The 27,586-nt window shown below is 46.2% G+C and overlaps 1 long non-coding RNA gene across 3 annotated transcripts; it reads left to right on the top strand.

The window, feature by feature from the left end:
- The first annotated feature begins 18,110 nt into the window (after window positions 1-18,110).
- LOC119295324 lies at window positions 18,111-23,690 on the top strand. Of its 3 annotated transcripts, XR_005143895.1 has the most exons (10): window positions 18,111-18,530; window positions 18,615-18,686; window positions 18,793-18,942; window positions 19,521-19,723; window positions 20,473-20,624; window positions 20,725-20,792; window positions 20,976-21,070; window positions 21,491-21,609; window positions 22,856-23,020; window positions 23,377-23,690. It is a non-coding gene; the product is annotated as an uncharacterized LOC119295324 (long non-coding RNA). The 3 variants fall into 3 exon arrangements; XR_005143896.1 differs by having other exon boundaries at window positions 19,521-20,624; window positions 22,856-23,016; XR_005143894.1 differs by having other exon boundaries at window positions 19,521-20,624.
- The last annotated feature ends 3,896 nt before the right edge of the window (window positions 23,691-27,586 follow it).

Raw genomic sequence — 27,586 nt, 5'->3', positions numbered from 1 at the left:
ATATATGAGTTTGAAGTCCTATACAACATTCACTTATGGTTATTTCTTGAAGATTGATTTCTCCTGCTAAGTGAATGTGATCGGACCCTTCCCCCTCTATGCTAAACTCAACCCACTCTATTCACAAATTCCTCATATGCGTTCTATTTGAAACTCGTTCAAATTCTTCACTGTGTCTTTGACAGCTGAAGAAATTGCGAACGGAACTTTTAACTTATTTTATCCAAATTTTCGGCTTTGCCGCTCAAACCGTTCCACTTCCCACGATATACTTATCTATTCATCCACGATCCTACACGATCGCCACCTCACAGTACATGGGTGACACATGTCATGCAAATGAGAAGGGCCAGGGGCACGTTTGTCCTAAATCTTCGGGCGAACAGTTTTTCACTACGACTATAAATACCCCCTCACCCCTTCCTCACTTCCTTTACTCCGCTCGACCTCTCTCTCCCGCTCGAGCTTCTCAAACCCTAGCGCCGCTGCTACTTCATCGTCGTCGGTGAGGAAGAGCTTCACTGCCTCGACCTTGTCGCCGTCGTACTCGCGCCGGTCGTGGAAATCTTCACTCCGCCGCTGCCGTAGCCATCTTCCTCAGCCAAGTTAGGGTGTGGAAGATCTGAACTGACGAACTTCACATCTGTTCTTCCCAGTTCATCGTGTTCTTCACTTCGGGTAATTAAAAGTTACTTTTAACTGCTCGCTTTGATTCTCAAGTTTTTCTGAAAATCTTCAAAGGTGTTTATTCTTCAATTCTTCACACACACAAACACCTCATATGTCATCTGTTCTTGATTCGTTTCTCTAAGCTATGATTTTCTTCAAGATTCCTCAATTGTGTGGATTTTCAATCTATACAACTCTGGAACCTAAGACAAAGAACGCTTAATGAAATTCCTCAAGACTCATCTAGTCAAAATCCTCAAACTTGTTCCTTTTTGAAAACCCCTCTGAGAACGCATATGACCTCTCCAAATTCCTCGCAACTACACTCTGTTCACAGGTACAAATGTCCGCTGCTGAATCACTAGGTTCTCATCAACTTAACTCATTTGCAGCGTTCCTCGAAGAAAAGTTGCATAATTCTTCAGAGAATTCGATTGTTCAAATTCCTCAACTAAAGAAAATGGCAGATGGTAAGAAGCCACAGAAGGGAGGAAAGAAGCCTGAGGTCATGACTGCGTTTGAAATCCCTGAGGACATTTACACAGGCTATTGCACACCTGATGAAGCCAAGTTTGGTAAGGAGAACAAGAATCAGCGCAAGGTGCGCATACAACGGATTGAAAGGACATGAGCACGGGAATGGAGGGAGTACAGGTATGTAACTCCCAAGTACATGAAGAAATTCGCACTCAACCCTCCATGCCCAAGACCTCCATTGGCACCAGGCCAGTTGGCAGACCCCACTAGCCTCAAGCGCGATGAGGATTATCCCAATGAATGGGCAAAACGTCAAGCCAAACTAGCCAAGCAAGCAAAGGAAGCAGTGAGGAAATTCAACACTGACTCTGCTGCTGCTTCTGCCTCTGCTGAGGCCTCTGCCAGTCAGCCCAAGAAGGCTATGCCCAAGAAGCCTGCACAGAAGTCCAGTGCTTCACCTTCAATGCCCTCACGGTCAAGCTCCTCTGCTATGCCATCAAGGCCAGATTCCTCAAGGCCCTCACGGAAAATTCCTCAGACTGCTCCGTCAAAGTCTTCAGCTGCTCCAACAAAATCTTCGGCACCTGTGCATCTCGCCACGTGCCAAAGGACTCAAGGCTTCTTTATTGCCTCAAGAGCATCTGCAAGTTCCTCTGCTGCTCGAAATTCCTCAGCTGGTCCCTCTCTGCTGAAGAAAAAGGCCACTGCTGGACGAGGCACTCGCCCAAGTCCTCACAAGAAGCAGGTCCCCTTCCATGTACCTTCTAATGACGATGGGGCTGATGATGAAGAACTCGCCGAAATCATCAGAAACAGGCAAGCTAGGGCCGCTAGAGCCAAAGGTAGCAATGTGCCACTGATGTTGGATCCCAAGCTGATTCTCAATTACATTGACTTATGACACAAGGACCCCAACACGCCTTTGCCGGAGATGAACCTCACTCCTGGTCAAAGCCATGTCCTCACTGCCTTCATTGAAGAAGAGAAATGGAAGTTTGAACAAGGCAGAACTCTGAAGAAAGCGTAGTACAAGAAACAGCACTACCTCAAGGATAATGTCCTCACTCTCACCCCATATCAGCTCATTGCTCTGCAAGCTGAAATCAAGCAGTTGAGTGATGAATTTGATCGCTATTATGCTGACTGGAAGGGCGCCAAGGTGTGTTTCGTCAATCTGATGAAGAAATTCACTTCAAGTGCTGCTCCACCTATGCACGTTGAAGTTACTCAGGCTGAGGCATCTGCTCAGCCTACTGAAGAAAATGCCAGCACCGCTGATAACGATCAGGCTGCTGAAGACAATGAGAGTGCCAGGGCTGATGAGTCCATTCCATCCGCTAAAGATATTGCCAGGGCATCCACTAGTGGTGCGCCAGAAGAAAGTGAACAAGTCAGGGCAACTGCATCAGTTGCGCTTGAGGAAAATGAACCTATGTCCTCTGCACCGCCTGCGCCTACACCAACTCCAATCCTTCCATCTGCATCAGATGCGAAGAAGACCAAGGCTGCAGAACGTACAGCTGTGAAGAAAAGGAAGGCATCAGCTTCATCAAATTCTTCAGCTCCAAAGAAGATGAAGACTCTGATCAGTTCAATTGACAATCCAATTGATGTCGTTCCAGCTTCATCTATGCCATCAAAGGACCTTGTTCCTTTTGATAAAGACTATGTGATTCCTGATGAATCCGATGAAGAAACTCCTTCTGCTGCTTCTTCAGAGCAGATGGACGAAGAAATTGAAGTGGACAAGATCCCTTCAACCCCAATCATTTCCTCACCTTTGCCTCAGTTTATTGCTGAAGAGGCAGGTGTTGAAGAAATTGAAGAGGAGGATGTGGACATTGGCTGTACCACTCCGGTCCTTAATGATGAATTTTGGGATAGTCAGCATCCAAACTCTCCAATGTTCACTCCTCTCCAAGCTATTCCTCAGTCCCCTGCTACCACTGAAGTACAAATGGGATCTAAAGAACCTCATGCAACCCCAAGTGTTCATGAAGAAATTCCAGCCACTAGTGCTGAAGAAATTGTCAATGAAGAATTGGCAACCCAGGCTGAAACTGTTGAAGAGCCTGAAATTCCTCAGCCCGAGGAACCTGAGATTGCGATTCCTGAAGTAGTGCTGCAATTGACTGACACTCCTCAGCCCAAGCCCAAGGATCCTTTCTCGAAGAAGCAAAAATTCAAGGTTGATGATTTCTTCGGCGAGCACGTGTTCTTCACTGACTTCAACCCTTATGACAATGCTCATCTTAGAAGGAAGCGTTTCTGGACTGCCAGCCAGGCAAACTTCTATTCCTCAGTGCTGTACAACAAGGACAAAGTCTTCAATCATGAGCATATTCCTCATGTGGACATGGAATCCATGCCGTGCTTCTCTCAAGTCCTCAGCATGATTCATGACGCTGGCTTGCTAAATTTCTACTCTGACATCGTTGATTGGAACGAAGAGCTTATTCTTCAGTTCTACGCAACTTTGCATATCACATGCGATGTAGCTGGCGTCAACTCATGGGTGTTGGACTGGATGACTGAAAACACTCATTACAAGGCACCAGCCACTGAATTTCTTCGGGCCTTACCAATCAGTCCTCCAACTGACGGCGCTTGCTGTCTGTATGATGAACCTGAACTTACTGATCATTATATGCAAGTGCTCATGAAGCCGCTGAAGCCAGGACAAGCTCCAAGGACCAAATTCCTCGTGAAGGAATTGCTCTATGTGCCGAGGACAATCTATCGCATTCTGACGAAGACCATGAGTCCCATCAAAGGCCATGACTCATCCGATGAGGAAATTATTGGGATGATGAAGAATATGCTATTCAACATCATGCATGGCATCCCTATCAATTATCATGATTTCTTCATAAGAACCCTGGCAAATGTTGCACTTTCACCATTTGAGCTGAAGCCTTACGCGCCGTGGATTATGAGATTCCTCAGAACAAGGTCTTCACTCAACTACAAGGCTGATTTTCAGAATCACCTCAGCTACTTGCCCCCTATTGAAGTCCTCAAGCAGACATATTCCTCAGCTGATGAGAAGGGCAAGGCACCAGCTGTTATTGATGAAGGCATTCGTCCATTGGGTGGTCAGTCCCGCAAAGCTGCATCTTACTCCACCAATGATGACTCTGCCACTCATGATACTGCTGCCAATGCTACCAAGACAAGTCCTCAAGCTACTGCTCCTCGTGTGCTGACTGATCGTGAACTGCTGATAAGTCTTCACCAGAAGGTGGATCGCAACCACAAGTGGGCTAAGCTTCAGTTTGGTTCTATTCTTCACAACATGACTTCCACACATAATGCAGTGAAGAAAAACCACTACTACCGTGAAGTGTTTGATTGCACCTGGGCTATTCTCTCACATTTATATGGTGAGGAAGATCTGAAGCAAATGGGCTTCAAGGATGACTTTGACTGGTCTGCTCCTCCTCCGAAGAGATACAAGAAGGTCAAAGTTCCTCCCTTGGTGGCCAGCTCATATTCTTCATCGCGCGACACGGACGAGCATGAAGACTTGGACGACACTACAGCAGGCCCTACAACGACTCAAGACCCTGACAACGCTTGCGCTCCTCCATCATCATGATATTCTTCAGGGGCGTCAGTCCCCAGTTTCAACCCTTTTGGTCATTCGATGACAAAGCAGGAGAAATTTGAGTTAGTCTTCAAGCGGGTCTATATATGGGCGTTTTTTTGCTAAGTTACAACTCTCGTTCTTCTGATGACTTAGCTGGATCGAGTTGTAATCTTAAACTCTATGGTGGCTTGATACTTTTGCTGTGTTCTTCCGCATGCTTATTCCTCATTAATGTTAATGCACGCATGCTGAATTACATCAGTCACCATATTTCATCATGCATTTCAAATTCCTCATATTATATGTCAAATGCGTGTATGAATTACAAGATATAGGGGGAGATCTCCATGATTATACTCTTCAAGTGTGCATTGCTTCAAAAGCAAATTCCTCACTATGCACATCTTCAGGGGGAGTTCTTCTATATCTTGCAATCAAATTCCTCAATATCAGTATTTACACTTCATATGTTTATCCCCGTTGAAAACTTAACCTATATTGTCATCAATCACCAAAAATGGGGAGATTGTAAGTGCATCTAGTGCCCCTTAGTGATTTTGGTGTATTGAAGACTTATATGTTAAGTGACTGATGCATTTGTGAGTGTACACAGGTCTATAAGTCTATGAGGAGTTTGATATTTACAGAGAAAGTCGACCCCTAAAAATGAAGTTCTTCGTCTGAAGACTTCGGATATCTGAAGACTTTCTGAAGACTTTGAAAGTGAAGAAATTGGTGTGACCTTGAAGACTTGGTATTCATCCGAGGAATATGAAACGTGAAGACTTTTGTTTTCGTAGTTTCATTTTCTATTTCTTGAGTCATAGAAAACACCGTACTGTTAAAGGGGGTCGAGGAAATACTAAGGAAAATTTTCCATGTGATGCTCAACTCAAAATCCTACACCTACCAATCCCTTCGAGTGAAGCCATTGGAAATCTCATACAGTTCAGTCATATTCTTCAATGACAGAGACGAAGTTCTTCTGGTCTCTGAGGAATTTTTTCTGACTGAGGAGTTAGGAATTCACCAGTGTGAATTACCTACACAGTGAGGAACATGATAGCCCTGAGGATTTTGATAGTCAAAATTCCGACCGTTGTTGTGCTACGCGCCAGCTGTCCCAAAATATTCACCCACCTAACAGTCATATCAGACAAGGGCATTTATGTATTATCATGTCGGGCTGCTTCCTAGGCTATAAATAGCCGCCCCCTCAACCACTAGCTGGTTGGCTGCTCCGAGAGAAACTGACACTTGTCATTTGAGAGCAACCCATCCTCCGAGGACTTTGAGCGAAAATCATCAAGTGAGGAAATCCCAAACCCAAACCTATAAAACCCCAAGTGATTGAGCATCACTGAAGAGATTGATCCTGCGTGGATCCGACGCTTGTTTCCTTTGAAGACTGTGCTTCTTCCAGACAGTTAGGCGTCAAGGTCTAGAGCATCCAAGAGGAATTGTGGGTCGCCGAGTGACCAAGTTTGTGAAGGTTCGGAAGTCACCTGAAGACTTACCATGAGTGATTGGGCGAGGTCTGTGTGACCTTAGCTCAAGGAGAATACGGTGAGGACTGTGTGTCCGGGATTGGGTGTCCTCGAGTTTAAATACTCAGCTGCTCCAACCAGATGTACAACTGAGACATCAGTTGGAACTGGTCTAGCAAATCATTGTCTTCACCAAGCCTACTGGTTCTATTTCCTCAACTCTTTCATTTCCTCATATCTGTTGTTGTGTGCCTATTCATATCTGTTTGAAGACTTTGACTGGAGACTTTCTCAATTTCCTCAGTTCAATTTCTTCAGTATGTCCGTCTTCTCTCTTGTGTTATCCCGTGTTTACGCTTTCTGTACTCTGTGTTTGTCTTCATCTCGCCATGATGATTGTGCTTGTATTCTGTTATGTTTACTTCTGAGTACTTATTCCGCTGCTAGTAATTCTTCATTAAGGAATTTCCTCACCAGCAAATTCCTCAGTGAAGAATTCTTAAAAATCACCTATTCACCCCCCTCTAGTCGATATAACGCACTTTCAGCAGCCCTCTTCTTTCCGTGCAGGGAGGAAACCTCAGATTCACCTCCCCGATTCTCCTCCCCCATGGAGAAGCTAATCCCCCCGATTCGGATGCGCAATGTGTGAGGCCCACCCTTGGCCTCCCCACTCTTCCCTTCGGCTTTCTCTGGTGGCATCTGACTTAGTGTCCGTTCAAGAATCCTGGCCATTGTCGGGCCAAGTGGGCCTTCGGGAAGCGGGGCCGGACACCTGATCCTCTCCGCCTTACTAAGCCAATCCTGGTTGCAGGCAGTGTTCAGAACAATGCTATGAAAGATATAAGCAAGGTGTTCGATTATAGGGTTACTTACTTGGTTATCGAGGCGATTGCAGCTCAGGCCCGCATCCTCAGTGGTGTCCAGACACTCTATTCGTGGTCCGAAGAACAACTTATACATCCCTTCGGGCGTCATGCCAAAGAAATGCTGGATGGCTCGCGGACCTTCTAGATCAAATTCCCACATCCGGAGAGGTCGACGTTTGCACGGCAGGATCCGCCGAACTAGCATTACCTGGATTATTTTGACAAGACTAATGTCCCTCTCGAGGAGCTCCCGGATGCCGCTTTGCAGCATTGGTACATCGTTCGCAGGCCCCCAGTTTAGTCCCACATTGGCCCACGATGCCAGTTGAGGTGGAGGGCCCGAGCGGAAGGCGGGCGCGGCCGCCCACTTCGAAACTCGAGGAGCTGTGACATAGAACCACCTCCGTTGCCATAAATCAGATACCTCCAGGAAGGAGCCTTCGGGACACAGGGCATCGACGTTCCTACTTATTATGACGCCTCCGCACTCTGCGTGTCACCCCTCAATCATCTTCGGCTTCACATTAAAAGTCTTGAGCCATAAGCCGAAGTGGGGGTGATGTGGAGGAAGGCTTCACACACAACGATAAACGACGAGATGTGGAGGATGGAGTCCGGAGCTAGATCATGGAAATCTAGCCCGTAGTAGAACATGAGCCCCCTCACAAAAGGGTCAAGAGTAAGACCTGATCCCCGGAGGAAGTGGGAAATGAATACGACGCTCTCGTTGGTCTCGGGAGTAGGGATAACCTGTTCGAGAGCAGGAAGCCTGTGCTTGACATCGGCGGTCAAATACCCAACCCCCCTGAGCTTCGCAATATCCTCCTCTGTAACAGAGGAAGCCATCCATCGGCCTTGATGGTCAAATCCGGACATAATCGAAGATCCGGGGTGCTTAGGCTCGAGCTTTGGGTGTTGGAACTCAGGGTGCGAGATGTGCGAGCGTGGAGATAGAAGGGTAGGCCTCAGCTCCTTTATAAAGGGGGGAATAATATCAAGCGTCCCCGAACGTGGTCGTTCGGGACTTGCCTAAAAACACGGGGTCATGCCAACAGGCACGGTTGGATTACCCATACCCGTATTGGTGAGAATCCCGTAGTAAGGGGGACACGATCTCTGCCCTGACAGGACGTGTCAAGGAAACTGCCTCGTGGTGTGAGCGGTAGCAAGTTGTAAAAAATAGTTCGAATAAAGTCCGGACCGCGGCGTGATGTCACTTTTTGAAGAATTGTCAGCAGATTGGATTCATGGATTATTATTCTCTCTACGGTGGTATATGGAATTTATCTTACAGAGCCGGACACGGTCCTTGTATTCGGAATTAATTTTGAAGTATTCGGAGGTGGAACCCGCCTCGCAATGCCGAAGACAATCTACGCGCCGGACTCATCGTCATTGAAGCCTAGTTCAGGGGCTACTGAGGGAGTCCTCGATAAGGGGGTATCTGGACAGCCGGACTATATACTTTGGCCGGACTGTTAGACTATGAAGATACAAGACAGAAGACTTCGTCCCGTGTCCGAATGGGACTCTCCTTGGCGTGGAAGGCAAGCTCGGCGATTCAGATGTAGATCTCCTCCTCTGTAAACCGACTCTGTGTAACCCTAGCCCTCTCCGGTGTCTATATAAACCGGAGGGTTTAGTCCGTAGGACACAACAACAATCATACCATAGGCTAGCTTCTAGGGTTTAGCCTCTCTGATCTCGTGGTAGATCAACTCTTGTAATACTCATATCATCAAGATCAATCAAGAAGGAAGTAGGGTTTTACCTCCATCGGGAGGGCCCGAACCTGGGTAAACATTGTGTCCCCAGCCTCCTGTTACCATTAGTCTTAGACGCACAGTTCGGGACCCCCTACCCGAGATCCGCCGGTTTTGACACCGACAGCTGGTGTGCCCCCTCCCCTTGGCCCATAAGGCCCCCCAACGCTTGTCGGGGCCTCCGAAACATCTTTCGGTCACGCTGGTCGTCACCCGGTACTCCCAGAACAATTCCGGACTCCAATACCCTTCGTCTAATATATCGATCTTCACCTCCGGACCATTCCGGAGTTCCTCGTCACATCCGGGATCTCATCCGGGACTCCAAACAACCTTCGGTAACCACATACTATTTCCCATAACAACTCTAGCGTCATCGAACCTTAAGTGTGTAGACCCTACGGGTTCGGGAACCATGCAGACATGACCGAGATAGTTCTCCAGCCAATAACCAACAGCGGGATCTGGATACCATGTTGACTCCCACATGTTCCACGATGATCTCATCGGATGAACCACGATGTCAAGGATTCAAGCAATCCCGTATACAATTCCCTTTGTCAATCAGTATGTTACTTGCCCGAGATTCGATCATCGGTATCCCAATACCTCGTTCAATCTTGTTACCGGCAAGTCACTTTACTCGTTCCGTAATGCATGACCCCGTGATTAACTACTTAGTCACATTGAGCTCATTATGATGATGCATTACCGAGTGGGCCCAGAGATACCTCTCCGTCATACGGAGTAACAAATCTCAGTCTCGATTCGTGCCAACCCAACAGACACTTTCGGAGATACCTGTAGTGCACCTTTATAGCCATCCAGTTACGTTGTGACGTTTGGTACACCCAAAGCGTTCCTACGGTATCCGGGAGTTTCACAATCTCATGGTCTAAAGAAATGATACTTGACATTAGAAAAGCTCTTAGCAAACGAACTATACGATCTTGTGCTATGCTTAGGATTCGGTCTTGTCCATCACATCATTCTCCTAATGATGTGATCTCATTATCAATGACATCCTATGTCCATGGTCAGGAAACCATAACCATCTATTGATCAACGAGCTAGTCAACTAGAGGCTCACTAGGGACATGTTGTGGTCTATGTATTCACACATGTATTACAGTTTCCAGTTAATACAATTATAGCATGAACAATAGACAATTATCATGAACAAGGAAATATAATAATAACCATTTTATTATTGCCTCTAGGGCATATTTCCAACACCTGTAAGGAGGAGAACGGCGACCCTGGTCATCGCCACCGTCGAGATGAACGAGTCATCCGGAGTTTCCTCCGGTCCGATGTCACCTCTACCAGCCCCCGCGAACGCACCGAGGCTGATGATCGCGATCGTAAGCCACCAAGTGCAGCGGGAGAGAGCCTGCAGTGCAGAGGAGATCCACCGGCAACTCACCGCCCATGCGGTCAAGACGCCGTCCATCCACCCCCCGTGAACGTCGCCAGCTGAGGGCGTCGTCGCCATGCCTAACGGGGCCGCCGCCCCAGGTCCAGAGTCCTCAACAATGGCCGGAGTGGCGAGATCCACCATGAACGACAAGATCCGCCGCCGCGCGGCCGATGTCGTCGCCCAAGCCCGCCGTCGACTGATCCCGCTACCGCCGGGAGCCCGCACACTGCCGGGAAACTGACGCCCATGGATCTGGGTGCCCGTACACCGCTGCGAGCCTGTCGCCTCTGGGATCCGCCACAGCGTCCGGAGGGCCACATCCCGTGGATCAGGACACCCGCGCCGCCGCGGATTCGGGAGAGGGAGGAGAGACCCTCCGCCGCCGCCATCGCACGCACGGGCTTTGCCCGGCGCCGACCATCGGCAGCGGCGGAGGGGGAGAAGGGCGCTAGAGGGTTACTAGGCGGCGGTGGCTGAGCCCTCCCGAGCCGCCCGCGGGGGAGGCGACGCGAGAGGGTCACGAGCAGGGCAAAAGTTACGACACAAAAGGGTAGGCAAGGTGATATGAATGGTTACAACGGCTCTAACCATAGCCCCCCTTCCTTCAAACATCATTTATGGGGTGTGGGGTGAAGGACCATATGCTATGGACTAGAGGATTGGGGGGGGGGGGTCCTAACCGAAAATTCTACTCCAAAATATTTTAGTTCGCAAAATTAGTCTTTTCTAGTAGGAACCTTAAGAACGGTTAAACACGCAACTCTAGAACAACGATGGAATGTGGAAGCCAAACTTGCAAGAAAGTAAGAGCAAGGGAAAAAGAGATTGCAAACATGGTTGACGCGATGATGTTTTCCCGAGGTTCGAACAGTTGGCACTATACTATTACTCATTGGTGGAAGTTCGAAAACAAAGTCTTATGACCACAAAGGAATCAGTAGCGTCAACCATAATGAACTTTCAAAGCGATGCCCACCTATACAACCATGGCTTGATACCACCAAGGTCAAACTCTCACTCGGGTTGATATTGCACAAAGAAGGCGATCATTAGGCCTTGTACAACTCTTGATTGTTTCACACAAGGCTCTCAAGTGATTCCTAACCATTGCGGATGCGCACTCACTCCAATGGTAATGAGCAAAAGATATGAGTAACATGCAAACTTGGATGAACTCCCAAAACAATCTTCATAATCAACTCTCAAGAACTCATACGAGCTGTCTCTCCCACAAAAATATGCCTGAAGAAAAGAGATAGAGCACAAAGCAAGAAGTTCAAGAAAAAGAGCAACTTCGCCTTCAAACTCATAATGTTCTACTATCAAATATGTGTCTAAGTCTCCTCAACACGTGCACAAGACACAAGGTATGGGGTTCTAATTCTCAAGAGAGCGGAGATCTGGCTGTTACTTTGGAAAAGTAACTAGCACGTAGTCCCAAAAGAAAATGTCGATGTAGATTCCGGCAGATCCCTTGCTAGGGTACCACGTCTAGCTGGATGGTTAAGAGGGGAAACAGGGAAGATGGATTTACCCAGGTTCAATTCCTCATGGTGGAGATAAAATTGTACTTCCTGGTCGTGTTTATTGATGATGGGGTTGTACACAGTGGTGGAGCCAGAACTTTTGTGGAGCCTGGGCAAGGTGAGACTAAGTTTTTAATCTAAAAAAAAAATCAAAATTCCAGTATTCGGATACACATCATATAAGGTAACACCAAACTTCTGAACCACAAAACCATATTAATAATGAAGTGAAAACATAAATGTAAAGTGCTTATTACAGCAAGCTACCGTACCATTTAGTCGTGCTGTCGAGGACCAGCGAGCCTGGGCAAGTGCCCAGGGTCGCTGGGCGGTGGCTCCGCCACTGGTTGTACATAGTACAATGGTGTTCGTAGGTATATCAACGGGGTAAATACCATGAGATGTGATGTTGTAAAGTGCTTATCGACTAGCCCAGCCTCGGCTTATAAAGGACATCAGGGGCTAGGTTTACAAAATCCTAGTCGGCTAAGGCGGTTGAAGAGTCCTCGGCGATCTTCGGGTAGGCTTGCTGTAATCATTCGTCTTGGAGGCCCATGGGTTGGGTAGTGAGGTTAATGTGGAAGTTTTTACTCAATATGCCCAATCTACCGGAGTAGGAGTATGTTTTGATATAATCATAATCCAACTCTACTCCTCCATCGCCACCTTTATCTAACTCCCAAGTTTCATGATTAGTACAAATACTGTCTAATAACTCCCAAGCTTGGGTAGCATTACAATCTACTCCCTCTGTAAAGCAATATAAGAGTATTTAGATCACTACTAGTAGTGATCTAAACGTCCTTATATTTCTTTACGAAGGGAGTATAAAAGAGCATTCAGAAGCAAAGTCTACTTTTGATTTGCAGTGATCATTTACTTCTCCATAAAAAGAGCTGTAGCACCAGCCAGGGTGGAAAATTATGACGAGGACAATCATCATGTAAAGTGTGGTAACTTAGATATGATTTAATATGGTTTTCACCTGGTTTTTGACTGAAACTATTAATATCGCGCCTTGCTACATAATACTTATTTTTTGGATAAAAATGAGCTAAGAATGCGCCACATAGTTTTTGCCAAGTGTCTGAGGTACCTGCGGGATGTGTATATAACCATGCTTTTGCTTTGTCTGCTAGTTTCCGCGATATTAATTTTTATTTCAAACGGACTGAATATCTTCAAAATTTCGTCTGTTATCAACCATCATACATTTGATTTCAACTACTTTAAGGCATCGAGATATTGTGCGCAGTTGCTCCACTGCATTGTAACTTTCCTGTGATCCCTACAGTCAAGAAAATATGCATCAATTAGGCAGAAGACTTTAACTGCACGAAAAATCTATTCAGCAGTTATATACCTCATTTAGTTGAAGAGTGAGCTTCTCTAGAACTGGAGAGTGCTCAAGAATGCGAATTAATGCAGATAAGTCATCTGTCACACACCAGTCATTTAGCGACAGACTCTTTAACTTGCTAAATGTTGGGCATCTCAAAACAGTAAACTGTATCAAGTACAGAGTAAATTCAGTTAATCAAAATTATCACATGTTAGTAAAGAATGCAAGGTGGGTACTAGTCAGAGTTCAAAAAAGGAAACTATCTCTAAGACGTTAATCAAAATTATCACATGTTAATCAAGCTAACGTTGATTCTTCATTAATTGCATCATCGGTTAGTGAACTTAATTATTGTTCATATTACATCTATCAAAGTGAAATAGATAGGATTCCTCGTAAAAACAAGAACATAGGTAGTGGATTTGCTAGCTACGTATGCTGGTCGGCACTAGTCAGTTATGTTATGTGGTTTCCTTTAGAAAATTATGGGCCTTCTAGAACCGCTTGGCTAAAAAATTAGAAAATTTGTGGATTTGAGGGTGAGTATCTACCAAATGATCCAAGGGTGATTTCCTGTTGTTTGTTTACAGGGGTAGAGATCCAGCAAAGAGAAATAATGAAGGGAAAATAAGACTTGAGATGGTCCGTGTACCTTCACATTGGGAGCTGTTAACTCCAGATGCGTAGCACTCGAGAAACTTCGGAGCTCCATTAAGTGGAATTCTATGCAACCCTCGCATACACCGCAACAGCGCCGGGCAACACGACGTTTACAGTTCAAAGGCCAGCTGCCGCCAAGCCTGACACTTGCAGTTTCTAGCAATGGCATGCGCTCAAGGCGAGGAGTTGTAATACGGATATCATCCAGTTTCAGTGAAACAATATTGGGGGCAGAAATACAAGTTGGGGAGCCCTTTGGAAACAACCAGCATTCCTCAATCTTGAGACGCTTCAAGGATGGGGACGAGAGCTTGTTAGCATAGATCTGAGAGCAAGAAATCACAAGATCCTCCAGCGCCGTGCAGCTTGAAAAATCAAGAACCGTACATTCTGCTGGCATTGTTACATGGCGAAGCTCCAATCTTGCCAAGTGCGTGGAAACGAGAGGCTGCCCATATATTGTTCTGTGCGTGTCTACCAGACTGACTGTGAGAGTTCGAACCTGGCACTAGGACACGGCATGCCGAATCAGGCTGTTGAATTCGCTGTGGAGTTGCCAGAATCCTTTGACATCGATAACACATTCATCAAGAGGCGCTCGTAGATCGAGCAACAGGCGGCCTACTAGCCTCTTCAGCCCAGCGACGGTCACCGACCCGGCAACCGGTGTAAAGAGGAGGCTGTGCATGGACGTCCAATGGTCGCGCCAGCCCAGGGCGAGCGCGCTCGTCTGCATGGCGTCTCGCGCCGGCAGGAAGCCGATCACGTGGCGGATGGCGTCGTCCGGGAGGGCGCTGAGGCCATCAGGGCCGCTCGGTGTCCACTGGTTTTTTTTCGCCCTTTCTCCACTGAAGCGTTCTGTCGAGCATCTGGCGGGCGTACAAGTCTGGGAGTTTGCACGACGCGAAGAGAACATTACGAGCGGAGAAAAGAACGAGCATACGCAAAGAATACATCACGGCGAGTCGACTCACCTTCCGGCGACACCACCTGGCGGCGGCGGATGATGATCATTGTTGGAGAAGAATCACAAGACGAAGCCATGCTCTATCCGTGCGACGATGGGATCTCCAACTGCTCACGTTAAGTTTGTTTCTAGAGAAAAATTCACTGGAGGTCCTCATACTCGTCGCGTTGGCCTATTTAATCCTCGTACTTATAAATACCCAAAATACAGTCATTAAATTTATCTCAGATGGTCATATACGGTCCATTGTACAATCTCTTGTACGCACGTGCTGATTTGGCAGTTGACGGGCTTGTCCACGCGTGCGTTGACTGCCAACTCATCAGCACCCAGTCTTAATTGATCAATTCGGAGGAATGCGGGGGGTGTTTTGCAAAATCGCTGTATTTAACGTTTCTCCCCCCGCCTGGTCGGCCGCCCCCGCTCCTCGCTGCATCCAAGATCTGAATTTTTTTTTTGAGCATCAGTACAGACACAAGCGCTCATATACACGCGCATACACTCATCCTTATGAACGCACACACGCACACCTTACCCCTATGAGCACCTCCGAGAGACTGAGCCGGCATATCATCTTGAGATTTACGAAGTCACCGTAGGCGCCTCGTCGTCGACGGGAACGTCTCCTCCCACTGAAAGCGCATCGCTGGAAATTCTGAAATAAATCTAGGAATAATGCGAGCATCAGGATTTGAACCCTGGTGGGTTGAGGATACCACTGTCCACCTAACCGACTCAACCACAGGTTGATTCGCTCCAAGATCTGAATCGGGAAACAAACAAAAACAAGGATACGCGTATACGTACGTGTGCACGCGCAGTCGACGTGTCGCCCTTCCTTTTCCTCTTTTTTCTAAGAAAAGAAACCAAACGCAGTTGACTTTTCATTCCAAGCAACAAATCCATTTTTTTCTTTTTTTTCTGCCATTCCAAAATAAAACAAGATATACGTTGAGATTCCTTTTCTTTGTTGGGGACTGGGACCCACCCGCCCTTCTCTCTCTTCCTCTCCCTCCCTCCCAATTAATTCGACCGATGGATCGATGAATTTTTGTCATATAAGACCACCTACGCTTTTGTATTGACAGAAAAGACCACATTCAGATCATATTGACAAAAAAGATCACGTATGTTGTGGCGGCAGGTCCGGCAGCCGACACGTGGCACCTGCTGCCACCGCAGCCGGCGGCTAGACCTGATGCCACAGCCTCCGGCGGCAGCTCTTCTATGTAACAGATTTTACGTCCCTGCGTCGACTCACAACAGAATGGAAAAGGCCAGGTGGGCCCTGCCGCCATAGAGGGTGGCGGCAGCTCCAAATTCATCGGCAAGAATTAAACTAATCACTCGGCGCTGAAAAATCTCGCAATTAAGCTAACAACCTAACACTTTCCCTGCTCCACCATGCAGTCTCGGCCCACGTTCAATGCACTCTTGCCAATCAACAAAATGAGCAGAGCTGCATGCATTCAACGAGCGGCTAACTAGCGCTACTTTCCTTTCCTGGTAATTAACAACCAACGAGCGGCTAGCTAGCGCAGTAAAAGGAGCTGCCGCCACCTTCTTTGGCGGCACGGCCCACATGGCATCTCCGTTCCGTTGCGAAAAGACCACACCCGAACCGTATTGACAAAACAGATCACGTACACTGTAGCGGCAGGTCCGCCACGACGACGACCTGACTCAAAGCTGCCCTGGCCCTAGTTAGCTTCAGCTTCAGGAAATGACTCACTGTCCAGATCAACGTACCGCCTCCCGCGCGTGCATACAACGTTCGCTCGCTGCCGTCTGCCGTCTTCCTTGCCACAACGCCGCACGTCGACCACCTCCCTCCATCAAAAAAGCTCACCTTTTTCCTTCTTCTCAATCGATCGAGAGGAACTAGCAGCTAGCTAGCCTTCTTCCCAAACTCGGGCTGGCACCGTACGTACGTCACCTATATACGCTCGTCTTCGACCTCCACCCCTCCTCGCTAATTAATTTCCCTCGTCCTGCTCATCATCTCCAACTTGTCGCACCTTACCTTGAAGATGCATGCATGGTCGTCATCACTTGGACTTGGGTCGCCGCCGTCAGACGGCACACCCCATCTTGCAGCGACGTACGGGAGTGCGAGTCGCCTAGTAGCGGCCGTCGTCCCTGCCGCGACCTGGGCCGGCGAGTACGTAGCCCACCGTCAAACACGAGCCGGCCGGACGCCGTCTTCCTCGCATCCGGCACGCGATCCTATTCCTCTCCCCTCCTTCCGCCGCCGACCTGCGCTGCCATCTCGCCGCGGCGTTCGTCGTGGACCTCACCGCCTGGCTTTCGTTCACCCCTGGCAGTACGTACAACCTCCACCACCTCCTCTGCACTGCACTTCAAGGAAAAGCATCATGCATGCGTGCATGCATGCGCGCGCATGTCGATCGAGCGACCCAACCACGCCACGCAGCGTCGACCGCCCGTCGGAGCCACGCGGTAGTGAGCGCTGCATCGTACAGTACGTCACTACGATCGATCAACCCATGCATGCATCCGTCCATCCAATTGGTTGTGTACGTACGACCCATGCATGTAGTACTATCGAATCCCGGGCGCCACCCAACCTCACTGCAGGTTTGAATTCTCAACGCCGGCGACGAGCAAGTGCGTAGTGAGCAGACGACCACGTCCGCGTTAGAGACGTAGCCGTGAAGCGCGTGCTGCCGGAGCAAGCATGCATGCATGTTGACACACTCCCGATCGAGTACCTGCGACGACCACAGCCACGACCTGACTCAAAATAAGCTGCCGACCAGGTGCGGTCCGACCAGGCGGGGGGAAAAACGTAAAATACGGCGATTCAGATCTTGGATGCAGGGAGGAGCGGGGGCGGCCGACCAGGTGCGGTCCGACCAGACGGGGGAGAAACGTTAAATACGGCGGTTTTGTAAAAACACCCCTGCATTCCCCGAATCAATCGATCAAGACCAGGTGCTGATGACTTGGCGGTCAACGCATGCGTGGACAAGCCAGTCAATTGCCAAATCAGCGTGTACGTACAAGAAATCGTATAATGGACCGTATATGACCACCTGAGACAAGTTTAGTGACTGTATTTTAGGTATTTATAAGTACGGGAATTAAATTGGCCAACGCGACGAGTACGAGGACCTTCAGTGAATTTTTCTCTTGTTTCTATATCCACAAAGACGAATCCGATCGAAACATAGGCGTTCTCAGCGATTAGCGCATGGTGACCGTCCGATCGATTTGCTTGATGGAGTTCCGGCCGTCGGATAGAGCTGTGGGAGAACCTCGTCCGTCCGATCGAATCCCCGTCCCCTGTAGCCCCCCTCGCCCGTCCGCTGCCCCCATCCTCCCCGTCCGCCGCCGCCGCCCCCATCCTCCCCGTCCGCCGCCGTCCCCATCCTCCCCGTCCGCCGTCGCGCCGTCGCGGGTCTCCTCGCGCAAGCGCACAACCTCCGCCAAGGCCGCGCCCGAGGCCGACCGCGGGGCTCCTCGGCCAAGCGCGTGGCTACCGCCAAGGCCGCGCCCGAGGCTGACAAGAAGGCCACGGTCACCAAGCGCCCGCACGAAGGGAACCACGTCGGGGAAGAAGAAGTCGGCCCCAAGTCCGTCGCTGCTGCACGCCCTCTCTAGCCGCCTCTCATCGTCCTCGCGCTCGGCAAAAGGAGGACGAGGACGTTGAGCGGACATAGGCTATCACTCTCTCTGCGGGCGAGCCCGAGTGCTACGGCATTAGCGAGGACCTCCGCGAGTTTGTCAACGGCATGACCGTAATCACCTTCCGTGACTTCCCCTTGCAAGGTATTGTTTACTCGAGTGCTGGATTGACTGATGGCATGATTTTGTTTGCACAGATGAGTTGGAGCTGTCGGGTGTGTCCACGGCAAATAGAGGAAGAGAGATTCCAAAGGGAGCAATCTAGACGAGTTAGTATTTTTAGTTCCTTTGAAATAAACTGTAACCCAGATATGGTACTGTAGTATATGTAGCACTAAATCTGTTTAGCATTAAGATATTTCTACATATTTGCAGGCAGAGAAACAAAGACAAAAGGAGGAACTCAGAAAAGAGAAATAGATGGCGAGGCAGATGAGCGCTTGGAATTGACTGCGCAAAGCAAAGGGTTACCCTCAATGCTTTGTCTTGATAGTGACACATTGCAGCAGTTGGAGTCATTCTGAGGTATGCGTATTAAGTTTAATTCTAACTTCTTAATACTACACGCCACCGAAGGTCACTTCTAATGTATTTGTAGGAAACAAATCCATATTCTCATGTATCCATAGTAGAATATAACTAGCACATTAGGATGGAATGAGAAACATTAATTTTTAACACTGTAACACATCTATTGAATTTCTGGGTGAAGCTTGACCACTGAAAAGTGTAATATACTTGCTTTTGTAGGGTTAATGAATGCAGATTCATAATAGATTATAAATCTGTCGAGGCTTGTTTTGATTTCTACTTTCAGTAAAATCAGATTTATCAAACTAGCCTTAACACAGTAAAAGCAATCTGTAGTGAGTACAGGATTTGTAATGCTGACGTCTCCCTATGATTGATGCAACAGCAGATGACCTTATAGATGTCATTGAGGGAAGTAGAATCTACATGCCTTGCATCTACCCCCTAGCAGATGACCTTATAGATGTCTGAAGCATATCTCAGTAATGAGTATCTGTTGTTTATGCAACATTACTAGATATTTTGTGCTAAACTGATTTGAGGAAATGTTTTGTGTGCCTTTGAATGAGCAGGGCAAAGTATGTTGTTGGCACTGCTAAAGAATCGATGGCCAAGGCTGGTGGAGGCACAAAATGGCTTGCCTGACAGGGAACTACCGGAGGTAATCGAGGGTCTTTGTACCTTGCCAGGCGTTGGTCCAAAAGTTGCAGCCTGCATTTGTCTGTTCTCTCTTGATAAGAATCAGGTTATTCATGTTGACACACACGTCTGGAAGGTATGCTATGTCTGGTTAACCATTGTTGTATTCTTGCTGTAAAAACGACTTAATGAGGTGTGCTTTTCCACCACTATATTCTCTGTTCATTATCACAAAATTAGGATGATCTGATTGGGTTTAGTTATAATAGTAGTTTTCTGCTGATAAGAATCAGGTTATTCCTGTTGACACACACGTCTGGAAGGTATGCTATGTCTGGTTAACCATTGTTGTATTCTTGCTGTAAAAACGACTTAATGAGGTGTGCTTTTCCACCACTATATTCTCTGTTCATTATCACAAAATTAGGATGATCTGATTGGGTTTAGTTATAATAGTAGTTTTCTGCTGATAAGAATCAGGTTATTCCTGTTGACACACATGTCTGGAAGGTATGCTATGTCTGGTTAACCATTGTTGTATTCTTGCTGTAAAAATGACTTAATGAGGTGTGCTTTTCCACCACTATATTCTCTGTTCATTATCACAAAATTAGGATGATCTGATTGGGTTTAGTTATAATAGTAGTTTTCTGTTGGGTAACAACATGTTCAAGGCTTCACCTAGATGAATTGTACGAGTTTGGACCATGATAACAACTATACATTTCCTAAATGGATCATGTTTAAATTTCATGGTGTGTGGGTGCACCTATTCTAAATTACTATATTGTTGGGAACTAAAACTTTCATCCTTTGAAATGCAATGGAACTTATAAAGTAAACAACCACCACTGAAATTTATACACAATGCATGCTCTGTTTCAGAATGAGAACATGTTTTGTGGTATCAAAAATACATTTGAACCTTGAGGATGCATGGTGGCAGTCATCCCGCTGGACCATGCCATCAATGGTAGCTATACGACCTGCCCGTGCTTGCAGGTGTTAATGTGGTCGTCCGTTTCCCGGACTACGAGGTGCGTATGTGTTATTTGTCGACAGCTTGTACGATTTATCTTGATGCTTCCTTGTTTTTACACATGCTCTGCATTTTGATCTGCTGGAGCTCAAGTTCAGGTTGGATAAATCATACAAGTTGAATGTGCTTGCAACCGGGAACCCGATATATATAGGCCCGAATTAAGGTTAGTAAAAAATGTTGTACTTTGTGGTACAAAATATCATGCACTGTCTTACACATAATTGTTGGCCGTTCTAAAAATATGGATTCTACATTGAATTTGTCTTGGACTTCTTAATTTAACCTCTGTGCATGTTCTTATGACAATGATGTGATTTGTGAAATTTGTGACTTTTTGTATGATCAGATTTTAACCTATTCCAAAGAGCCAACCGTTCGAGCTAGCCACGCTGTGAAATGGCCGAGCAACAACAATCTGACATACATCAGTCGACGATGAAGGTATGTGTATATGCAATGTGTAGCGGTGATGTCATATCAAACTTCCTGTTTAAGCTTGATGCATGCTCTTATAACTGCCCTGTGATATGTGATATTTGTTTGATATCGGAAGAAATAAACGTACTCATGTTATTTTTCTGCTCATTGATATGCACATGGTTACAGCTCCTATACCAATTAAATGTGCTCTTGGTGTTTTGATTTGAGCGTTTCATTGTTCTAATTTCTAACTAGCATGCTAATTTAGTTAGGCTTACAAGCATATGAATGCACAAGCTTTTTAAGAGAGCCAAGAGAGAAAAGGGAAAGCTATTACATATGCCTATGCCTAGATGCTAATTCAGTTAGGCTTACAAGCATATGAATGCACAAGCTTTTTAAATAGTAAGAGTTTTTGACATATTTTCCCCCTTTTGACAGATCAGATACGTAATTTTACCTATAAGCTTATTTGCTTCGGAGGCTTATTGTACTGCTACAGTTTTCTCCACGGCACGGACTCGATGCCGGCGACCCTGCCGTTTCCACACCACCTTGAGGTATTTCGATCCTTACCTTGCGCCCCAAGCCCAACGCCTATTCTCACGTGCAGTAGCCAAAATTCATGTGCTTCCCTACTTCAAATTAAAGGATCCATGCTACATAAATAAACTAAGTCATGTTCTTTACAAGTATATGCACTCCTGGACTGGATGCCGAAATTGTGTTGTATGTCTTCCTTTTACTGCTCTCTAATCTCAAATTTCTTTTCATTGTAGTAAACATTTGGGACTTGGATACGAAGTATTTTATCTGGGCATTTGAATTTATTCGGACGTGTTATCTTACCGTATGGTGAACTTAGATCAACTTATGCATACACACAAAAACACATGCACTTAGACTCATATAACTTGGTCATCACAACATGAGTTAGGAACAATTGCAGTGCTGTAATTTTGAGCGAGAGAGAGAGAGAGAGCAGTACATTACTTATTCCACTTCTAAGCTACGCTTGTGCCCATGTTCCTAATAGTTTCAAACTGATGTGTTTCTTGCCTTACATGAATGCTACTTTGAGATCATAGAGCAGACAACTGTAAGTTTAGTTTTTATTTAAAGTATAGTATATGCTAGCTACTGTATATGCAACACCACATTTTGAATTATCCAATATAATTAGGTTCATGTTCAGACTGTTCTAGATAGCAAACTGTAATATATGTGAACCCCTGATGTATACTACGAAGCGTTTGTTCATTAGTATGGCCATATGTGTCGTAGTGGCCAGGACCCTCCAGAGAGCTCATCCACTCTTTAGTTTTCCACCCCTTTAACCTTTAGTTTTGTTGGCCTTTCTTATGGATTTTCATTATTTCTTCTCTTTATATTTTCAAATTCTAATGGAGATGAAATGCACCTTGTTTCTTCTCTTTATATGCTCATGAGGGTGCTATTGCATCTGAATTGCCAAGTTGTTGAAGAATCTGGTCTTTTTGTGCTTGCCTACAAAGCTTCCAAATCTTATATATATAGCCATATTATTTTTACATCTGTTTTTATCCAACAGTCCAGAAATGCTCATTCATAGAAATCTCTATGTTCTCATATAGCCATATTATTCTCCTGCTCATTGATATGCATACAGCGGTTTGCTCGTGTATCTAATTTTTTCTTGCTGGATTGTGGTATTATGCGGTTTGCCTTTCCTGTTTTCGGACAATCCTATTCTACCAATTCATCAGGAAGATATATGCTTTCATTACCAAGCTCACCAAGCTTTAACTTGGCCTGTCGCATCTACAGGAGAAGCGCAACATGACAAATCATATTTTACTGTCCCTGTTTCCCGGTTTCCACATCACGGCGACTCGATCCGCCGCTCTCGGCCATGGCACGCCTGAATCAGTCAGATTTATCGAGGGACAAGACTGGCAAGCGCTCCTCCGTGTCGATCTTCGACCGAGGTAGGTAAGATATCCATTCTGTTAAGCACCTTTGGTATGCACGGTTGGTCAGACCATCAAAAATTATATGGTCACTAGCTCATCAACTCTTTGAAAATAAAAGGTCTGCCATAACACTTTGCCCTCTTTTATCATGTCGCTTCACTTCTTTTCTGTACCACTTGCTCTTTTGATACCTCATTCTACATGTGCCTAATAAGTAATGCATCTTCCATTAGTATTCGCATATGGTTGAGATGATAAGTTGCATCTAATATCATGTAGCTCCAGTCAGAGTTTTCTGGTCCAATACTTGCCAGGGAGTACTTACCTTGCCATTTGGTGTGATTATGTGCTCTTATGGGGCTGGTTTTGTTGTAGATTGGTGAACTCAAGAGGCTGTTGGAGGGGGGTCAAGTATGTTGGGTTATAGAGGCGAGCCCCGACACAATCAGGCATTCTTACGTTATGCACCTGATCTCTACCATGTAGATGGAATGGTCTATGTGGGCTTGCCCGAGATTGCCCCTCTTTGCAGGTGAATTGGGCACTTTACAAACTCGACTTGTGTGCTTCCATAATCAATAGTCCCGATTGAATGAGTTGTATCGGTGATGTAAACTCGCTTCATGTATGTAATCAGTGTGACTTACTGTGCACATATAAGCTCTGATATATTGTTCATACACTTCTTATTCCCGTGACTCATCATCTGGATGGTAGAGTAATAATTAGTCGTGACGTTTGTTGGCATAATGTATTGAACCTTTATCCTTTTGGTATATCATGTTGCATTTCCTATGAAAATGCACTACTGGTATGTAATAGACTTTGGTACTCTGGACATTTTTGTTTTTCTTAAATCATGCCTTACCGGGCTGGCTATGGCTGGTGCGAGTGGGGTGCGGCAAGCCGCACTTCCTATTTAGTAGATGATGAAGGGAATTTGGTATTGCCCTAAACCCTAATCAATGATGGAAGATCAATTCGGCCCTCTTAATTTGCCTCTCTTGCGACCAACTGCACTTTATATGGCCGCCATCGATCAACCATTCAACCGAACCCACCACCCCTCTCCAGTTTTCCCAAGAGCCTTTTGGTCCCTGTAGTAGTACTCCTTCCGTCTTTTTTACTCAGCATATTAAATTTGTGTCAAATCAAACTTTGCAATGTTTGACAAAAATTATATTAAAAGATATCAACTTCTACAGTACCAAATATATCTCGTATGAAACTACATTTCATAATGAATCTAACAATATTGATTTGAGATTGTGAGTGTTGATATTATTTTTTTCTACAAGTTTGGTCAAAGTATAGAGACTTTGACTTCAGACAAACCGTATATGCGGATTAAAAAGGACCGGAGGAAGTACTATTTACTACGACAATGGTGGTACATTCAGCTCACCATAAATCAAATTTCGGGTTTGATGTTTCGGTGTAGGAGAAATATTCTTTCAGTGGAGACGGTGTTTTCCTCCATAGAGAGTGCGGTATACCTTACGCGTTGTGTCTTCTTCTATTTTTCATGTGCGTTTCATCATAGTCTGGAAATATTATCGGTATCAATCTCCACCGAGACATTTGATGGAAAGGAGAAGGGGGAGCTCAGTGCCACCCCCCTCCGTACCGACTGTTGGAAATATGAGCAAATTACTACGAGATTTAATCTGAATAAACAGAAGATAAATCATGACTACAGTAGCAGAGATTGAACTAATCATGCAAACTAGCATAGCAGATGAACATATCACATCTATGGCACATACTAGAAACATGAATTCTACCATGATCTCGAACAGGAAAGATAGAATCACATACGGTGCAGCGGGAGCAGCACCGCCGGTGTTGACGTTGTCGCCCATGTCGTCGAGGATGAGGTTGCCGAGGTCGGGGAAGAAGTCGTCGTTCGCGAAGTCGTCGCTGCCAGCATTCGCGCGAGTGCGCTCCCCAAAAACCTGATCGCCCCTCTCCCGTACAGGATCATGAGAGGCGGGGTTCCAGAGGCCTGGTGTCCCTTCTCCCGGTGCACGCCGAAAGGAGGGATGGAGAAGACTTGCTTGGCGGCGCAATGATCTGGAACGGTGGTGAGAAACCATACAAAGCAGCGGCGGCTAGGGAAGACGTCTGCCTGACTATATAATGCGGGCCGGGTAGGTTGTGGGAGTAAACCCCACGTCCGAGTCGTCACGATCCAAAAGAATCAGAAACGGTTCAGTAATTAACGCGTCCGTTAATTATTAATTAATGACTCATTAATTTTTCCCGAGCAGCAAAAATATAGATAACGTGCATAGCTCTGTCCTCGGCTCGGTTCAATCCCGCAACCCGCTGCGCGGCGCGTCGTGACGAGGCGTGGCGTGGCGAGCGAGGAGGAGGAGCGCGCATGTAGGTCTTCTCTTCTCATGCTCATACAAGTGGTAGAAGAGCTCACCTTATAAAGATGTGCAACTCTCTCTCAACTTATAAGGTGGGACTAAACTTTAGCCTCACTCACTCCACTCACATGTGTGCATGAATGGGCCAAGAGAATTTCATAATTGTAGTTGGGCTTTGGGCCAAAAGCCCACTAGCAAATTCCAACAATCCCCCCACAAAGTCTCATTGGCACATTTCACCATTTGGTTCCAAAACATTGTTTGTATACTGGTGCTTAGTGGAGACTGTGAAGTTGAACTTCCACTTAGAGATTTATGCTACACTAGATCACAACTTGAATAGTGGACTATGCCTTGAACTACAAGTTTTCTGCGAGACTAGTTTCACACAAATTCTTGACCGATACTGGGCTGCCGCAAGGCTTCCCCGCGGGTGGAGCGTATACGTCGTACTCTAGGGCCTTTTCATGAATTTATTAGAGAATACCCAATTCTCACAAACTGTGACGTTAACAGTCAAATTCATATAGGTGTGTTCCTCAGAAGATGCTCTGTAGGACAACATCTCTCCTTACTCAAATAAGCCATTTGAAACACATTAAGATAAATATCAACCTGCCATGCAGATCAAGAGAGTATTGCATCTACACAGAGTGGGATAATTAAAATAGGGATACTCTCCTCTCAGCTGACCAATAGCTTGTCTCCCACTTCTACTTCACGGGATCTCCGATCACATAGAGTGGGTTACCACTATGGACAACTTATGTGGTGGGTCTCAAACGCATCTCCATCGATGCATTATCTATCACATTACGTCATAAACCCTTTGTGAAGGGATCTGCCATGTTTTCCGTTGTTTGGATATAATCCAACATAATAACTCCGGAGTTCCTCAATTTTCTGACAGATTTTAGTCTCCTCTTCACATGCCTTGAGGACTTCATATTGTCCTTACAACTGTTTATCTTGACGATCACAGTTTGATTATCATAGTTCATCAGGATAGGGGGTATTGTTTTTTCAACCATAGGTAAGTCCATCAATAGCTCACGAAGCCACTCTACTTCAACAATGGCAGTGTCTAATGCTGTGAGTTTTGCTTCCATAGTTGACCTCGTTAAGATGCTCTGCTTGCAAGACTTCCAAGAAACAGCGCCACCACCAAGTGTAAAAACATAACCACTTGTGGCCTTAATCTCAACAGCATCAGATATCCAGTTTGAGTCACTATAACCCTCCAGTACCCTTGGATACCCAGGGTAGTTAATCCCATAGCTCGCGGTGCCTTTCAAATAGCGCATAACTCTCTCAAGCGCACACCAATGATCAAAGAGATGTCAGGCCTCGTGGCACTCGCCAAATACATAAGCGAGGCAATAATCTGAGAATACCTCAGTTGATCTCTAGCAATCCGTCGATTCTTTCGAAGCAACACACTAGCATCATATGGAGTTGGAGAAGGCGTGCAGTCGCTATACCCAAAACAACTCAAGACCTTTTCCACATAGTGAGACTGAAGCAGTGTGATCCCACCATTCTCATCTCTCAACAGCTTGATGTACAAGATAACATCAGCTACTCCTAGATCCTTCATCTCAAAACAACAAGATAGGAAATCCTTAACCTCCTTGATTAGATCAAGTTTGGCTCCAAAGATCAGTATGTCATCGACATACAACAAAGAATAACTCCTTCGCCTCCACCATGGTGATAGTACACACACTTGTCACCATCATTTACTACAAAGCCGGCAGCAGTTAATGTTCTTTCGAACTTCTCATGCCACTCCTTAGGAGCTTGTTTAAGGCCATATAAAGACTTTAATAACTTGCACACCTTTCTTTCCTAACTAGGTACTACAAAACCATCTAGCTGATCCATGTAAACTTCCTCCTTCAACTCTCCATTGAGGAAAGCCGTCTTAACGTCCATTTGATGAACGAGAAGACCATGTGAGGCAGCCAGTGATAGTAGCACCCGAATTGTGGTCAGTCTAGCCATGGGTGAGTAAGTATCAAAGAAGTCTTCACCTTCTTTCTGGGTATAACCCTTAGCCACAAGTCGTGCCTTGTACTTTTCAATCGTACCATCAGGTCTAAGCTTCTTCTTGAACACCCACTTACATCCTACAGGTTTGCACCCATAAGGACGGTCAGTGATCTCCCAGGTTTCGTTAGCTAAGATGGAATCCATCTTGCTACGAACAG

This window comes from Triticum dicoccoides, chromosome 4B (genome assembly GCF_002162155.2).
Source record: "Triticum dicoccoides isolate Atlit2015 ecotype Zavitan chromosome 4B, WEW_v2.0, whole genome shotgun sequence".
In the NCBI taxonomy this organism is placed as follows: domain Eukaryota; kingdom Viridiplantae; phylum Streptophyta; class Magnoliopsida; order Poales; family Poaceae; genus Triticum; species Triticum dicoccoides.
Note: the sequence above shows the minus strand (reverse complement) of the source record. Positions and strands in the feature narration are given on the sequence as shown.